This window comes from Tupaia chinensis, unplaced genomic scaffold (genome assembly GCF_000334495.1).
Source record: "Tupaia chinensis unplaced genomic scaffold, TupChi_1.0 Scaffold145225_1, whole genome shotgun sequence".
In the NCBI taxonomy this organism is placed as follows: Eukaryota; Metazoa; Chordata; class Mammalia; order Scandentia; family Tupaiidae; genus Tupaia; species Tupaia belangeri.
In genome coordinates, this window is record NW_006205085.1 from 195,439 (window position 1) to 206,053 (window position 10,615).

Sequence of the window (10,615 nt, forward strand, 5' to 3'; positions counted from 1 at the left end):
TGTCTCTCTGGTGAGTACACATGCCCCATAGTAAAAAGTCTTTCTAAAAAATTAAAACACAAAAAAAGTTGGATGTGGAAGTGTTGATGTTGAAGGTAGACCTGGTGTAGGTGTCGCCTTGGCTGTGGCTAAGTGGTAGTGCATCAATATTGTTATTATCCCATTGGCCTCTGGTGGTGGTGGGGACCGCAGTGAGGGCCCCTCTTTAGGGTCTTTTCTATCCACAAAGACAGCAGTTACCCCCAGCAGTCCCCTCCCCTTCAGAGGCTCTCAGGCATAAACTGGGATCAACAAAGTGGATGATGAGGGTGGCGACAGTGGCAGAAAGCTGTCCAAAGTGGCCTTCTAATTGTCGTAGTTGTGATCATCCATCATTGCTTGTAGCTGCCCCTCCTTATCTATGCTTTCCTCTATCCTATTCCATCTCACCTCACCCTGCACCAGCCCACATTACAGAAACCTGTGGCCAGTCACAACTCTGAGCCAGGGGGCATAGCTACATCCTGAAATTTACTTCACAAGGGGTAGAAATGACCTGGTGGTGAAGACATTGGTGCACTAGGTGTCTCACTCTCCACAGGTCAACCAACTTGGTGATGCTGAGGATGAAGGTAGGTGCTGCAGAGAGAGTTCTCTGACTGAGAGAGGCAGCCTTACTTAAAATGGTGGTACCCTTCATGACATTTTATCTATATGAATTTATTTTTTTATATATGAGAGCAAATGGGAAGAAAAGATCTCTCAGGAACTTTAATGCTGAATCTTCATGAACAAAATGAAGTTTGGGGCCAACAGACACCCTAGTGGTTAACATGCTGGATTCCCCCATGGAATGATCATGGAATGAAAAATCATGCCATGCATGTGAGCATGTGTGCCCAAAAGCCCAGGAGGAAAATAAAGGAGAAGGGATTGCTGGTGACCATTCCCCTGGAGGATGACTTCTCATTTTCCTCTCACTACTCAGATCTCTCTCTAGCAACCACATACACCCTGAGGAAAAAAAAATCTTTTAAAAAAATCAAGTTAATATACTACTTTTGGATTGATAGCCGATGGTAAAGGCGCTGGACTCCCACATTTCTGAAAGCAATTTGAGTCCCAGATCTGTTGAATTGCTTTCTTACTTTCTCTCTCTCGTTCTTTCTCTGTCTCTCTGATTAGTATGTATGCCCAATAGCAAATTTAAAAATAATAATAATAAAGTAAATTAAGTAATTATAAAAATAATGTGTGTTTTTCAGCTGTTCCCTACTTTTCTGGGAGGGATGGGCATCTCTCATATTATATGTATATTTTTAATTGCTTATTTTAAGGGAAAAAATTCATGGTATCTTGGTAAATCAAGTATATTTATACAATAAAAAGGTTTCTATCAAAATACAGTTTACATTGGGAAGAAAAAAAATAAAACAGACAAATAGATCTAAACAAAGTAAACTGAATTTTGGTAGATTTCAGCATGGATATTTCATAACAAGAAATTTTGCCATTTTCACCAAATCTGCTCAACTTCCAAGTTAAGAATTAAAAAAAATATTTTTAATTGTGATTTTGTTAGGTTAATATTCATTTCTCACTCCACATCATCCTCAGCCAAGCTCTGAGCCCTTACAATTCTCTGACTGATTGTTGGGAGCTTGGTCAGCAGCATCTGGAACACAAAAAGTGGCAGCTGCAGCAGCACCTGAAACTGCTGTGGCTGCCCACACACTGCTATGACATTGATAAGATGGTCTATGACCTTCTTGTACTCAACTTAGGCTAGTTACTCTTCACTAAGCTGGATTTCTTTATGGAAGACTTTCTAAACTGCTTCAGCATCTCTCTTTCTCTCTCTCTTTTGTTCTCTTAATTAGCCATTTTATTTTGCACAGACACAAGTTTTAGGTTTAAAAATTCCAGCCTCCTCCCACATAAGTACTTTCCATGGAGATAATTTTGTTTTGCTTATCAACTCCTCAAAATTGCATTCACTAATAGAGCAGCTCAGCAGAAAAGTCAGCCATTACCTATAAACAGTTCTCAATTAATATTATGAGAAAACTTAAGAACTGATTACTTATACCCTTCTTTCTCTTCAAAAACTGTTATAACAACAACTATAGGATATTGAGCTTCATTATGTTCTAGGCACAATGTTAAAATCTTAAACGCATAATGCCATGGAATCCTTGTAATAGTCCTATGAAGCAAGTGCTACTGCTAGCCCCATTTACACAGAAGAAAATAAGGCTTAGAGAAGTATCTTATCTGAGAACACAGGGCTAGGAAACAGTGGAGCCAATTGTACTCAGGCAGTCTGACTTGGAACTTCTGCTCCTAATCACTGCTGTAAGTTGTAAAAACTCAGCGTCTCAGTTCTAGGCCATATATATAGAGTAGTGTTAAAAGTGAAAGACTATTTCTGTGTCGCACTAGTATGATGCCTCCTTATTTGTTCTCTTGCTATCTTTCTCTATGCTCTTCCCTTTTCCTGTCCCATTCCATACTGTCTTTAGGATCCATAACTACTTTCACTGCTTTTATGTCCTCCAATATTTCGATCTCTACCATAAAGTGCAGATAGTTGGTATATATTAAGTGGATACATACAATATCTTTGTTTCATATCCTGGCTTACTTCACTCAGCAATAGATCCTCATATTTGACCACTTTCTATCAAATCCCAGGGTCCTGTTGTTTTTTTATGGCTGAGTAGTACTCCATAGAGTATATATGCCACACTTTTTTGATCTATTCATCTGTTTGTGGACATTTGGGTTAGTTCCATGTCTTAGCAATTGCGAATATTGCTGCAATATTGATGTTCAAGTGCTTTTCTGACTGAGCATTCTCCTGTCCTTTGGATAGATACCTAGAAGTGGGATTGCTGGATCAAATGGTAATCCTCTTTGTAGGTCTTTGAGAAACCTCCATATTGTTCTCCACAGTGGCTGAAGAAGTTTACATTCCCACCAATAGTGTAGGAGAGTTCCCCTTTCACCACATTTCCACCCACATTTATCACTTTTTATATTTTTAATCTTCACCATTCTGACGGGGTTAGGTTGTATCTCATTGTAGTTTTAATCTGCATCTCCCTCATAATGAGGGATGTTGAGAATTCCTTCATATGCTTTTTTGGCTGTTCATATGTCTTCCTTAGAGAAATTTTTGTTAAGCTCATTTTCCCATCTTTTAATTGGGTTAATCTTTTTTTTTTTTTTTGAGTAACCTGCTCGAGTTTTCTGTGTATTATGGTTATCAGTCCCTTTTCTGAAGCATATTTTACAAAAATATTCTTCCATTCTGAAGGTTGTTGGTTCACACTTGTTACTGTGTCCTTTGCACTGCAGATATTTCTTATTCTGATATAGTTTCACTTGTTTTATTTTAAGGATTATTGCCTGTGCTTTGGGAGTCTTATTTAAGAAGTCTTTGCCTACCCAATGTCTCCCATGTCTCCCAGAGTTTCCCCAGTATTTTCCACCAGTAGTTTTATAGTTTGAGGTCTTAGGTTCAGATCTTTGATCAATTTTGAGTTGATTTTTGTTAATGGTGGAAGCAGGGGGTTCAGTTTCATCTTTCTGCAGGTGGATACCCAGTTTTTCCAGCACCATTTTCTAAAGAGATTTTTCTTTGGCCAATGGATTTACTGGTATCTTTTTTTTTTTTTTGAGAGGTTTTTGCTATAGGGCACATGCACTCACCAGAAAGACAGAGACAGAGAGATAGAAATCGAGAAATCACCCTCAGAAGGGATGGCCACGTCGCAATCCCTTTTCCTCCTTTCTCCTTTCAGGATCTTGGGCATGCAAGCACATGCACCCAGCGTGAGTTTTAAGCCACCGGGTCCGGGATTCGAACCGTGGTCAAGTACATGGGAGTCCAGTGACATAGCCATTATGCTAACTGCTGGTCCCTCATATTCTTTCTTAAAAATCAGTTGGCTGTAAGCTTTAGGGGTTCTTTCTGGGATTTCTATGCTATTTCATTGGTCCACCTGTCTTTTTATACCAATACTCTGCTGTTTTGATTATCGTAGCTTTAGAGTAGATTTTGGGGTCAGGGAGTGATATGCCATCCACTCCACTCTTCTTGCACAGGATTGCTTTGTCAATATGAGGTCTTTTATGATTCCAGACAAATTCTATGATTGTCTTTTCTAGATCTCTGAAGAATATCTCTGGTATTCCAATTGGAATTGCATTAAATATGTAGATTAATTTGGGTAGAATTGCCATTTTATTATGTTACTTTTTCCAATTAGGAACATGGGAAGTCCTTCCACTTTTTTTGTTCTTTTCAATATCTTTTTTAAGGTTTTCATTGTAAAAGTCTCTGACTTCCTTAGTTAGGTTTATCCCTAGATATCTTATACATTTTGTGGAAATTGTAAAAGGGATTCTTTTCTTCAGCTCTTCTTTGTTTAACTTGTTCATATATAGAAATGCTGTAGATTTTTGGATGGTATCCAACAAAACCGCTAGCTTTAAGGGTCTTCGGATGGAGTGAGGAGGGGCACAAGTTTGTTTTAAAGTCCCAAGACTCAAATAAAAGGTCCAAAGGCAAAGGGGAAGGTAATGAGCCATGGGTCCCTGCAGCCACAGACAGTCTGGTGTCTGGCAATGGTGCTAGCTTGAATGGTCTCCGGATGGGGTAGGGAGGGGTGCCAAATATGGCAAATTTCTACACAAAATATTTTAACATACTATCACAATTCTCTTTCTTTATTTATTCTCACAGCCTGGGGTTATTCCATAGCCACATTTCCCTCTTAAGAAATCAAGTGAATTATATCTAGGTGGTATAATTCAGGTTATAAATATGAGTTAAATATCAAATAATATTATACTTAGGGCTTACTGGAAAATATAATAGTTGTGACAGTCATGCTTAACACGGTGGTTAAATAAAGAGACAAAATAGGTAAGGGTGTCCTGGAGGTAGGCAAACACCAAACAGCTTACATAACTTTAGCCCTTCTGAGAAACAAAAAATGAGAAATACCTATCAACAGTATGTACTTCTGTAATAAGGTAGCTTCAGTTCATGCATTTCTATAACTGCGGTTCTTTTTGATCATGAAAACCAGATTCAAAATACATTCTTGCTCAACAAATTGATGATACTACAAAACTGACATTCCAAAATAGAGTTGAAATCTGAAAAGTTTAAGATAGTACACTTGTTATTCATAATTTACTTTAGATATAATTGACACTAAGGACCAGCAGTTAATGTAATGGCTATGTCGCTGGACTCCCACGTAGTTGACTGTGGTTCACGTCCTGCACCCGGTGACTTAAACTCATGCCAGGTGCGTGTGTGTGTGTACCCGAGATCCCAAGAGGAGAATGGGGGAGAAGGGATTGGAGCGTGGCCATCCCCCCTGGGGGGTGATTTCTCATTTTCTGTCTCTCTGTCTCTGTCTGTCTGGCAAGCGCACACGCCCTATTGCAAAAACCTCTCCAAAAAACAAAAGATATAATTGATATAATTTCCTTTAGATATAATTGACACTATACTACTATACAAATCAGGTACACTTTTGTGCACAGTCAATTCTAGTTATCATAATTTACATTTATTGGTCATCGACAGCACAAATTTTGTGCTCCGAAAGAATTAAATAATCCAGCAAAATGGTTATATTTAATTTTATTTAAAGATAAATGAGCTAATTTTAAGGAAGTACTGGCATTTCTTGATATCTTGTGCTTCAGCATTTTTAAGGTCAAGTGACTTGGAAAGCCCAGCTCTCTCTTTGGCAAGTTTCTCTTTCTTTATTTATTCTCACAGCCTGGGGTTATTCCACTGCAGTTACAGTAAATGCAGTATCTGATGAATGAGGCCAGCACACCCCAGCAGCGATGGTGTTATTCCAGCCCACCATCTTCAGCCCCTGGAGTATAGATGTGGTGCCTGCACTGAAGCAAGTAGACCAAAGCTTTGGTGTACAACATACTGCTCACACTGGTCGTCAGATGGTCAAGGAGGCAGAAGGCCTTAACTTTTAATTATATAAATATTTGTGATCATTTTATTTTTTTTGTCTATTTTAATTTTCCTAAAGAATTAAGGTTTTTTGTGGGTTTTTTGAGAAGTTTTTGTATAGGGCATGTGTGCTTTCCAGAAATCAGAGACAGAAACTGAGAAATCACCCCTAGGGGTAGGGCCATGCCATAATCCCTTCTCATCCATTCTCAGCCATACCACAATCCCATCTGCTCCATTATCCTCTCAAGATCTTGGGCAGGCACACACATGTGGGTGGCATATGAGTTTATGCCACTGGGTCCAGGACTCAAACTGCAGTTGACTACGTGGGAGTCCAGCGACATAGCCATTATGCCATCTGCTGGTCCCAAAATTTTTTTTCAAATAGTTTATTCTTCCATGAGCGAGATAGTACCCTCACAAGAGTCTTCATACCATGATGCACTCTCACAGTCAGCAAGCCTTGGACCGCAGCACACATACGCTCAGCATACCCAAGTATGTCTCTAGACATGAACCCCAGAAATGTGTCCATGTAAGTTATCATCATGGGGCATTGTGTTTTACATTGTGCCACCATCTGTCCCTCAGTGTGAAATCCTTAAACAGCTAAAAAATGGTGGTGTGTTACTATTAAAGTGTTTTTAGTTTTTTCTTTTCTTTTTTTTTTTTTTTTTTTTTTTAGTTTTTTTGTGTGGGGCTTTTTCGTTTTATTTCTTTTTTTAGATTTTTGGTGTAGGGCATGTGTGCTTGTTGAAGAGACAGAGACAGAGAGAGAGAGAGGGAGAGAGAGAGAGAATGAGAAGTCACATCCCAAGGGGATGTTAGTAACTTCTCCATTCTCTTCAGGATTTGGGGCATGCTAACAGAGGCACTCAGTGTATTTTTCAAGCTGTTAGGTTAGGGGCGCAAACCACAGAGTCAGCTATGTGGGTCCAGCACCTTAACCACTCTGTCACCTGTTGTTCCAAAATGTTCTTAGAATTTATTTAAATAATTCTGTCTGTATTGACAAAGATTCTCTGTTTGACCATAATTTAGCCAGGCTTCTTAAATTTTACCAAGTTCTACTTGTGCACTTTTTGATGAAATCAAGGTATGTAGGTTTGAACAGAATCACCTTTAGCCCTAAGGTTACCTAATAGTAATTTGCAGTCCACAACCACCACCTTGATGCAAGGTGATAAATTCACACTGGCTCATTCTATATTCAGAGTTGAGCCCACCCTCCTGTACACACAATCTCATTTTCCCAGTCCTTATATCTGTCTCCAAGGTATCTAATAAAATGTTATTAATTATTGTAGTTTACTAGGTAGATACATTAAATCATTTTTAACACTACATTACTACTTCTGAAACAAAAAAGAAAAATGTTTTGAGAGACTTTTGCTAGAGGATGTGTGTACTTTCCAGAGAGAGAGACAGAAAGTGAGGAATCAACCTGGGAGGGTGTATATTCCACAATAATTTCTCCTCCATTCTCCTCTCAGGATCTTTGGCATGCACACAAATGCACCTAGCATGAGTTTCAAGTCTTTGAGTTCAGGACTCAATTTCTGGTTGGCTATGTGGGAGTCCAGTATCTTAAGCACTATGCTACCTGCTGATCCCTGGAAATTAAAATTTTTATCTGTTGTCTAAAAATGGTCAAATTTTCTTACTTTTTAATAAAGTCTTGAAAGAAAAAAAAATTTGGAGAAGTTTTTGCTATAGGGCATGTGCACTTGCCTGAAAGAAAGAGACAGAGAGACAGAAAATGAGAAATCACCCCCCAGGGGGGATGGCCACATTCTCCTCCATTCTCCTCTCAGAATCTTGGACACACATGAACATGCTCCTGGTGTGAGCTTAAGCCACCAGTTCTGGGACTTGAACCGCGGTCGACTACATGGGAGTCCAGCGACATAGCTATTATGCCAACTGCTGATCCTGAAAGAAAAATATTTACAATTAAGGTACAGAATGGATGTTGTATTTGCTAAATTGATGCAGTACAGTATTTATGCCAGTGAGAGCTACCCAATATTTAATTTTTGTTTTAATTCTCATAAACTGTCAGTGGTATATTTTAATTTTCCTGATGCTTAACTATTTTGCATTATATCTTGTTAATTTTTATTTATGAATGAAAATTTTTATTTATTTACTGAGGAATTTATAATACATGATATCCACTTAAAGTTGATTAGTTTAATTGGGCTTTTTTCCAAATCAAAATTTGCTATATGTTACATTGTCTTTGTAGGTTTTTTTTAGCTTTTTGTCATTGGGCACACATGCTTTTCAGAGAGAGTCAAAGACAGGGAAGGTGAGAAATCACCCTCCAAAGTGAATAGCCATGTTAGAATCCCTTTTTCTCCATTCCCCTTTTAGGGTTTTTGGGACACATGCACATGAGCTAGGAGTGATTTTTCAAAAACAAGGCCCAGGATTCAAGCTGTGGTCAAGCATTTGGGAATACAGTGCCTTGCCAGCATGGCACCTTACTGGCCCCATGTGTAGCATTCTTTTTTGTTTTAAAGTTTTTGCCACAGAGCACATATGCTCACTGGAGAGAGACAGAAAGATACAAAGAAATTAAATGTAAGAAATTGTTCCCCTAGGATGGCCATGTCACAATCTTTTCTGCATTCTACTCCTGCAATTCCGGGTACGCACTTGGTGTAAGTTTCAAGCCACCAGGCATCAAAACCTTGTTGGCCATGTGAGAGTCCAGTGCCACAACCACTTGATGGCCATGTAGTATGTTTTGATATGATATCAAAATCAAAGACAAGAAAAGCAATAAAAAATCAAGTTATTTAAAAGTAAAATAATTCTGGACCAGCAGTTACCATAATGGCTATGTTGCTGGACTCCCATGTAGTCGACCATGAATTGAGTCCCGGACCCGGTGGCTTAAAACTCATGCTGGGCACATGTGTGTGTGTGCCCATGATCCCAAGAAGATAATGGAGAAGAAGGGATTGCAGTGTGGCCATTTCCCTTGCGGGGGTGATTTCTTGCTTTCTATCTCTCTGTCTCTGTCTGGCAAGCGTACATGCCCTATAGCAAAAACCTAAAAAAAAAAACTAAAATAATTCTGTCCAACTAAGTAAACAAAAACAGATTTCAGAAACTGCAAAATGGTTTACATATTGATAAGTAATATATGACATAAGGAGTTAGTATTCAAAATGGATAAAATACTTAATATTCAGAAAACAAACCCAAGGGAAAAGTACAAAGGACTTCATAGATTTTTTTTTTAAATTCACTTTACAAGCTATCTGATTTAGAGTGATCAAATATGTAAAAGAGATTAAAATAAATTTAAAAGAGGTATATATTTAATATGTCCAAAATATTTTTGTGCTTCCATATTCATTGCAGAATTGTTCACGATAGTCAAGATATGGTATTAACAAAATATCACAGAGAAATGGTTGAAAAAATTCTGTTAATAAGCCAGCAGGTGGTGTGAAGATTGGGGTGCTGGTCTTCCACATGACCGACCATGTTTCAAGTCTCAGACCTGACACCGAGCTTTCTCACTTTCCCTCTCTCTCTTTATCTGCCTCTCTATGATGAGTACATGTGCCCTATAATAAACTAAATAATAATATAGAATTAAATTAAATTAATTTCTTTTTAAAAACCTGTTGTATATGTATAAAATAGAATAATACCAAAGCTTTAATAAAAAATAAATTTGTTATCTCAGCCTCATAGTCTAATGGTTAAGAGATCAGGGGTCCTCATGGCTGACCATGGTGGGAATCCTATTGCTGGTGGATTAAGAAACATACTATGTATATGTGTGGGTGCATTCCCCAAACCCTGACAGAACGGAGAAATAAAGAAAGGATTGAAACATGATCATGTTCCTATGAGGAGTGTATCTATATCCCTTAGTCTCTGGTAAGGTTGTGTACACTAAAAGTTAACAGGAAATATTTCATTATTTTAACAACAGGAATGAACTTGGAGGACATTACGCTGATTGAAATAATTCAGGTACAGAAAGACATATACCACATTATTTCACATATAAGTACAGTGTTAAAAACTCAAATTCATAGAAACAAAGTAAAATGGCAGATACTACAATTGAAGGTAGCCAGATTTTAGAAAGAACAGTTAGACAATAGAAACAGGTTCTAAGGCTCTGCATTAATACCATATTAATGTAATTAATTACATTATGTTGTATACCTAAAAAACTCTATGAGAGTAGATACTGTGTTTTCACCTCAAAAACAGAAGTTGTGAGGTAATACATATGTTGTTTATAAAGAATTATTTTATTTTATTATTATTATTATTTTTAACTTTGACAAGAGAGAGAAAAAGAGAGAAAGAGAAAATGAGAAAGGAAATAAGCAGGTCTAGGCCTTGAGTGGTGGTCAGCTGTATGAGGGAATCCAGTGCCTTGACCACTACACCACCTGCCAGCCCTAGTAATACATATTAAATGGCTCAATTTAGCCATTGCTCAAAGTTGACCTCAATCAAAACATCTTCCTGTATATAATACATTTATAAAAATAAAAAATAGAAATACAAAAATGAATGAAGAAATAAGTTAAGAAAATGTTATCAAGAATAATTTCTATAAAGAATGGCAGAAGAAGAAAATATGACAAGAGG

At 37.7% G+C, this 10,615-nt stretch overlaps 1 pseudogene; it reads right to left on the reverse strand.

The window, feature by feature from the left end:
• Positions 1-1,576: 1,576 nt before the first annotated feature.
• LOC102498227 (mitochondrial import receptor subunit TOM20 homolog) lies at positions 1,577-5,879 on the reverse strand (annotated as a pseudogene).
• Positions 5,880-10,615: the final 4,736 nt, after the last annotated feature.